This window comes from Rhinolophus sinicus, chromosome 4 (assembly GCF_057876585.1).
Source record: "Rhinolophus sinicus isolate RSI-liver-muscle chromosome 4, RSI-T2T, whole genome shotgun sequence".
NCBI lineage: Eukaryota > Metazoa > Chordata > Mammalia > Chiroptera > Rhinolophidae > Rhinolophus > Rhinolophus sinicus.
This window is the reverse complement of record NC_142504.1, coordinates 96328922-96337362: the sequence shown is the minus strand read 5'-3', so window position 1 is coordinate 96337362 and position 8441 is coordinate 96328922.

Genomic DNA, 8441 nt, shown 5'->3' with positions numbered 1-8441 from the left:
TACTGGGGAAGACAGACATGACGTCATCTAACATCAGGACTACATGACAACATGATGAAAATATGTACCCAGAGACACAGAAGCTGAGAGAAGGAAGCTGCAAACTTGGCTTGGGCCCCAGAGAATACTCACCTAGGAGGAGACTTCTGAGCTAAGACTTTGAGAATGAAGACAATTCTGCAACATAGAAGAGGAAAGGCATTCTACGGAGACGTCACAGTGGAATCGAAGAGCCAAGCCACTCTCCAGGGAACAAGTGGGCCTGGAGGTAGACAGCTCATTTGGGAGTGGTGAAGGCAACAGTGAGAAAGGGGGTTAGAAAAAAGAACCAAATCCCCCAGGAGAACATATTTGTAACTTGGGCTGTGATCGTTTTCTAATTTTTCCTTGTTGGGGTGGGAGTGGAGGTACAATAAATAACCCTCTCTCTTCTTCGCCTCAAATTTGAAACCAATTGAGAAATAAGACACCGGAAACAGGTGAACATTTAAATGTCAACTTCATGGTAGATAAAAGCTAGATTGGAGGACACAATACAAAAATGCAGTCCCCATGGACTTTCTAGTGTGTCACGGCCACTGTAGACATTCACCCAGCTGCAAACAGACCTGGACAACCTCAGCCTTGCCCCCCAAAAGCTGGTTTGCTATATGATGAACAGCCTAGAATGTACCCCCTCTGTAGGCAGGCAGGTCCTAAAGAGAGTATGATATTAGTTCTCAAGTCCCCAAGAGAGAATTGTATTGGTTCACTAGGGCTGCCATAACAAAGTACCACAGACAGAGTGGCTTAAACAACAGAAAGGTATGTTCTCACAGTTCTGGAGGCTGGAAGTCTGAGATCAATGCATCAGCAGATTAGGTTTCTGAGGCCTCTCTCCTTGGTTTACAGATGGCCTCCTTCCTACTGTGTCTTCACACGGTCGCCCGTCAGTCTGTGTAGTCTGCGCCCTAGCCTCCTATTATAAATCATAGGGGATTAGAGTCCACCGTCACCAACCCATTTTAACTTCATTACCTCTCTAAATGCCATTATATCCAAATACAATCATATTCTCAGGTATGGAGGGCTTTAACATATAAATTTGGGGGGAACACAGTTCAGCCTATAACAAATACCCAGCAGGTCTTGGCCGAGCATGTTCAGTTCCTTCCCTCAGACTTTCCAGTCAGATAGGTCTTTCTTCCCAGGAGAGAGGCCTGAGTCTCCTGGAGTGTGGCTCAAATGCAGCCCCCTCCACAAGGAAACACAGGAGTACGATAAGAGGTTCCATGTACTCTGGCACCTCTCCTTAGTCTCCAGGGATCTTTTTAAGGTCATGTTGGGATCTTTCCTCTCCTCCACCTCTATATCAAATTTGTTTCCAAGTTCTTTCCTATCTCCTTCTTTCCCATCTCTGTTGCCACGTCTTGGCCTAGACCCTTATCATTCATGCTGGTCTGGACTCACGTGTCTGGCCGGGTTGAGCACGGAGGCCTAGGACGCAGCTAGAGGCTATCTCAGCAGATCAGGCTGCAGTTGGACACTTGTTTTGACTCCCCTCCCCCTCCACAGCCTGTGTCTTCCTCCTTATCAGCCCCCCTCATAAGGACCCCTCGCCCCCTCCTTTCAACCAGCTCCCAGCTCCTTATTCAGCCAGACCTACACCCCACCCTTTTGAACTTTCTCTACCACCCCACCCAAGCCTACCCCTCCTCCCAACCCCTACTTCAGGTTTCAATTAACTAGCTGCCCATAGAAAGATTCCAACAAATTTATTCTCCCTGAAATAGAAGTGACCCATAACAAGACTTAATGAGATCATCCCCCAAGGAATTTAATAAGGGACAATTGCTCCAGCCAGTAGAATGAGAGTGTCAGCTGTGTCTCAGGGAGCATTTGGGGGAGGAAGGCAGCAATCTGATGCTGCATCTCTGGGAAGCCTTGGCGGGCTGAGGCCCCTGTGACAGGCAGCAGGGCTGTGGAAAGCAGGGAGAGAGGCAGATCGGCCCGGTGGGAGAACACAGAAGCACAACCCTCTTCAGAAGTTTACCAAGAGCTCACAGGAAAGCTGATAGTCTCCCTGACTCAGCTTCCCATGAGTTTCCCAGCTTAGTTCCTGAGGTCACCAGCGTTAGGTGTCTCAAGGTTAAGATTGCTGAGAATGGACCCTTTGCCCCCTCCTAAACTGGCAGAGATGGGGGCGGGTGCCCACTGTGGTAGAGCTTTCCTTACAGTCTCCCTTACAGAGCAGGGAAAAGAGGATGCTTGTTTTTCCTGCTTTTGAAAGCTGATCGCCTCTGCAGCCAGGAGCAGTGCCAGCTGTGGTCAGCGTCCAGCCTGGCAGATGGGTCATCGAGGACTCAGGGTGACTCTTCAGCTGTCTGCACTTTTCTCTGCCTGTGCACCAGCTGCCTCAACCGTACATCTCCTCGGCACGCACAGCCCCCAGCCCTGCACCTTCTCACCCACTACAGAACCATTCTCCCTTCTCTCAACACCAAATCAACCAGAGTCTCCAAAAGTTAGAGCTGGAAAGACTCCTAGGTGCCACTTAATCTGACCGTCTCCCCAATTTACAGATGAGCCACTGGAGCCCAAGGAGGGTACGGGATGTCTGTAATGTACTAGTTCTTATGTAATGTTGCTTAACCAATGACCACAGTCTGCTGGATTAAAACAACACACACTTATTATCTCAGTTTTCATAGGTCAGGAGTCTGACCTTGGCTTGATTGGGTGCCCTGTTCCAGGGTTTCGCCAGGCTGAAATCAAGATATCAGCTGGGGCTGCCATCTCATCAGAGGCTCAAATAGGGAAAGGTCTGCTTCCAAGCTCCCTCAGGCTGTTGGCAAAATTCGCATTCTCACGGTTGCAGGACTGATGTCCCCAATTTCCTTGCTAGTGGTTAGTGGTATGCCCTCAGTGACTAAAGGCTGCACACAGTTCCTTGCCAAATAATTCTCTCTGCAGGCCTGCTCACAGCATGGCAACTACTTCTAAGCCAACAGTTGAGAATCCTCGACCTCAGGGAGGGCCCAGTCCTTCTTTTAAGGCTTTCCCCTGATTAAGTCGGGCCCACCCAGGATAATCTCCCTTTTGATTAAATAAAAATCAACTGATTTGAGATCTTACTTACATCTGCCAAATCTCTTCACCTTTGCCTTGTTCTGTGAGTTAGAAGCAAGTCACAGGTCCTGCCCACACTCCAAGGGAGGGGATTATATGGAACACGAATAATGCAGGAGACATGACTCCTAGGGCCGTTCTAGGGTTTGTCTACCACATCTCACATCACACAGCAGCGATAAGACATAGAACTTGGATTTCCTATAGAAACGGGTCCCAGTGGCCAGCTATGTTTCAGGATTCAGAATGTTCCAGATTTAGAAGACAATCAGGTGCTTATACCACAGACTCACAACACCTGCCATGGAGTCTGGACAGCAGCCTGTAATCAGTGAAATATATTTGAGTACTCACGCCGAGCTATTAGCTGCATGGTGGTTCCGATGAGGTTTGCCACCCAATGAATTCAGGTCAGAGTAGGTTTTGCCAAATAAATTATGGAAGACCTTTGGCTTTTTAGAGCTCTGGGGGCTTTGGAAATTTCAGGAAGGGACTGTGGACATATAACGCCTACCACTCGTTGAGTGCTTGCCCTACACAAGACTCGGGCTAGGTCTGGGGCATCCTCACAACACAGTGGAAGGAGGATATTTTTGAGATAGTAATCATTTTCCTTCTTCTCATTCAAGTGGGCTCTGCGTTCATTGATGTGGGGAGGGGGGAGAGGATGGGGAATGAAAGAGCCTGGAAGTCTTTCTTGCTTATGTGTTCCAGAAGCAGCACAAGCCTCAGCTTGGGAAAGAGGTATGGGGCTTTGACAATACACGCTGGACAAGCAAAAAAAACAAAACAAAACCAGATCAAAACAAAACAAAAACTGGAAGTAGATCCCTCACCCTAGGCTCGGGAAAGGAGCGAGATGGGATGGGGGTCCTGGAACACACTGACACTGGCAGGCCCCCATGGGGAGTGGCTGCATGCTGCGTCTAGCGAAGCTGCAGTTTAGGTGGCCTCAGTAGGTGGCCTCAGTTAGGTGCCCACCTGAAACGGAGGGCAGTCCTGGCTCGCGGCGGTCCTTACTGCTTTCTCATGTTGTGCAAGTGAAGCCTCTCTTTGTAGCCAGAATAAGCCTGGTTTCCTCCCGCCCAGTGCAGAGCTGGTTGTTGAATAGAAGCAGTGCTCACTGAATGCTCACTGAGTGACTCTCTTCAGTGAGGACTTGAAAGGTGGGAGGAACTTTCCACCACCTCTAGGGAGTCCTGTGCAGTTAACTTCCTCTGAAATGTTTGGTCTGGGGGATCCTCTGATCTATTTCATTATGGCCCAGTCAGGCATCGTGACATCATCCTCCATTCAAAGGACCAGAGCTCGCGATAACGTGGTGTAATCCCGAGGCTTGAAGTGGGAGTGTTTGGGTACTAGTCTGTGCCCCAAGTGGAGTGAATCCCACCAGGTGATCTGACTCTGGCCCCAGAACCCCAGGGATAGCTTTTCCGGGAATGGGTTTGTCCTTTTTTTTTTTTTTTTTTTTTTTTTTTCCCCCCTCTGAAAGTATTTTTTAAATATGACCGCCCTCTGGTGGCTAAAATTATATATGTAAATACTCCATGCCCTTCAAACACGGTCCAGTCAAGTGATTCCTTGTCACAGGAATGAGAGTTGCTGGATCAGGTTACCGAGTTTGTTTGGCGGGGTGGGAGGTAATACCTCCTTTCTGAGTCTTTTTTGGCACAAAAAAGCAGACTTTAGGTAGTTAACGGGCTCTGGCTCAATCTGGCTATAAGCGTCATGAGGGCTGGGATCCACTTCTTTTGGCCCAATGTTTTCTCCTAGTGCATGGCAGACTGTCTGGCACACAGTAAGTGTTCGAAATATTTAGTGAATGAATGGATGGACTGCAGGCTTGCCTCAAAGGGAGCAACCACAGCCTCCTTCATTTTTACCTTATTTTGCTGCCTCTTCCTACATGCTAAAAAGGCATTTGAAAAATTTCACCATCTAGTTTTTTTTTTTAAACTCAGTCAAATCGGAGTAGAGTGACTTCCTTGACACGATAAAGTAATAAATCTGAAACCAGGCTTAAAGTTTAAAACCCTGTTAGTGGAAGAATTTCCACTCAACTCAGGAACCCAACAAGGGGTTTCTTTGGCAGATTGTATTTTCCAAAGGTGGCCACCTTTCCAAAGATGGTATCTCCCATCCCACATGCTCTTCTTAGAATGTAATCCTGACAATCCAAATCCACCCACTGGGTGGGGAATATGTCCCTTTCTCTTGATTCTGTGGGTAGACTTTTGTGACTGCTTCAGTTGATATGATGGAAGTGATAGATGCTTTGTGACTTTTTTTTCTTATTTTTTTTTAAGGGGAACAGGACTTTTATTGGGGAACAGTGTGTACTTCCAGGATTTATTCCAAGTCTAGTTGTTGTCCTTTCAATCATAGTTGTGGAGGGCGCCATTCAGCTCCAGGTCCAGTTGCCGTTGTTAGTTGCAGGGGGCGCAGCCCACCATCCCTTGCAGGAGTCGAACCGGCAACCTTGTGGTTGAGAGCCCACTGGCCCATGTGGGAGTCGAACCAGCAGCCTTCCGAGTTAGGAGCACGGAGCTCCAACCACCTGAGCCACCAGGCTGGCCCTGCTTTGTGACTTTTAAGGTTAGATCATGAAAATGCTATACACTTCTGCCTTGCTCTGTTGAGATGTTCATTCTTAAAAGCCAGCCACCATGTTAGAAAGAAGCCCAAACCAGCCATCATGGAGAGATCACTCAGAGGAGTCACGTGTAAGTGTTTTACACAGAGGCCGATAGCCGGAGACTCCAGCCAACAGACAGCAAAAACTGCCTGACATGTGAGTGAAAACATCTCCTGACAACTCTACCTCTCAGCTGTTGAATCTTCTCCAGCCTTTAAATCTTCCCAATTTGAGGCACCAGATAGTAAGGAGCAAAGTAAGTCGTGTCCCCTGTGCCCTGTCCAGATTTCTCACCCACAAAATCCATGATGCTTTTATGCCTGTTTGGGGGTAATTTGATGCACAGCAATAATGACTAAAATATTTACTGTTTACCACCATTCCTACATGGGTATTTCCATAATATGATAATACCTCTTGGGGGAAAAAATTAGAAGAACTAAAATTGATGAGGAAATAAATCATTTTTTTGCATGTGAAATAATTACATACGTGGAAATGCCAAGAGAATCAACCGAAAGCATATTAGAATGATAACAGAATTCAGTAAGCAGCTGGGTTAAAAATGTAATTTCTTTCCATTGTTTCCACTCAAAGCTGTGACTCCCCTTGTGAAGATATAACCACAACATGGCTGCTCGCAATTGGAATTCTCATTTAGAGACACCATCAGTGAAGAGTACACACTGGTTGCCAGTTTAGCAAACAAAATACAAGATGCCCAGTTACATTTGAATTCCAGGTAAATAGCAAAAAAAGTTTTCGTCTAACTATGTCCCATGAGTTCTATTTGTTAGAAGGAAGTCAGTAAGCTCAGTCCACACTGAAGGTGAGGGGTGTAGACAAAGAAGAGGACACTAGAAGGCAGGGGTCATTGGGGGCCATCTTAGAGGCCTCCCATCATACCCCCCTTCCTAACTTTTCCTGAGAAAGCCATTGTATAACAAATAGATATTGCTGTTCCCTTCCAGAATTTCTTTCTTGGACAATGATTTTATTAGGATGAGCCAAAGGTTTAAAGGTCTTCCCACTAGGTTTTCATCTACCTCGTGTCAAAGTGAATGGATGTGTTTGTTGCCTGCTTCCCACGTGAGTAATAAGAGGGGGAGATGAAAGATGAATTATAGTGTTTGCACTTTATATGACCACAGCATTGCTGAGGTCTGTAAGTTATAAATATCTGTCTGATGGAAAGCAGGGTGGTGAGATGACATTTACTTCCTATAAAAGGAGGTGGACTGCAGTGGTAAACTTCAGACCAGGTGGGGTGGTACATGAGAAAACCGTGTTATAAAGTATAAATGTGGGGCTATATGGGTGGATTACTTCTCTTGCTGAGAACAACTAGAAAGGCTAGGAAAATGAAAAAAGAAGATTCTGTGTGAAGGCATCGGAGAGTCACACAGGCAGGCAGCACTAGAGGAGCCAAGATTCCAGAGACAAGGGAAACTCTAGATGCTGAGTCTCTTTCCCCTACGAGGAATGTGCTGAATCATAAGTGGTGTGCGACAGGGAAGCTGAAAAGCTGAGTGAAATGGTGCCAAGAAGTGGGAATCTGAGCAAAGTTTTGGTGGTCTCACTGGGCTGGGAAGAAAAAATCCGGAGTTTTGGAAATCAAAGCAAGTCAGAACTTGAGATGCCAAGATCCCAGAAAGACAGGAAGCTCAGAGAAGTGAACTCAACAGCCTGAATTGCTTTTTCTCCTTACTCAACAGCCTGACTTTTCTTTTTTTCTCCTTAAAGCGCTCTTCCATTTGTAAGTAGCACAGGGCAAGAGGTAGAGGACTGAGTCCAGAAACTAGCATTCTCATAGTGTTGGGGAGATAAACCTGTGTGTGTGTGGTGGGGGGTGGGGGAGGGGGTGGGGAAGAGCCAGGAGTGCAGTTTCCAGGCTCTTGGCCTCACGTGGCCGAGAAAAGAAACGGTAGTCTTAGGAACCAACAATGGCAAATCCCTTCCACCTGGGAAGATACATGCTACCTTTTTGTCCTGGGAAAGGAGGGTCGCTGCCACTGGCACCTTTCCCGGTTTGTGGTACCAGACGTTTATGGCAGTGCTTGGGGTCCCTTGCATAGTTTCAACACGTAACAGAACAGGGGACCCCATAATAGGCCATAGTGAGAGCACATAGGTTCCCCGCAAAATCATCCTGGTATCGGGACCTCTGTATACTACAGTCACTTGCGGTGGCCACTCAGTCACCACCCCTGGCGAGAAGATGGTGGCTGGCAAGCGTGGTTGCAGTTAGCACAGACAGTGTGGCTCCTGCTTCCTGTGTCTCCAACCCAGCCGCCAGCAAGAATATAGTGGTATGACTCCCCTACCTATGGCTCCGTGGGTGTTCCTTTTTGGCCTCACCATGTCCTGCGTTCTTATGCGGGGAGCGGGAGCTGAGACCCCTCATGACACCCCGCATGACAGTGTGTATACGTATATATATATATACATATATATGTATATATATATATACATATATACACACATATATGTTATATAAACATATATACATATATAAACATATATAGTATACATATGTATATATATAAAATGGAAAGTATAAATGGAAAAAATACAATAACTGAACTTAAGAATACAATACAGTAGATGTACAAACAGCACATTAACCAGAACAAGATTAGTGATCTGGAAGATAGGTCTGTAAAAATATACGGACTGAAGGAGAGAAAAAAGATGGAAA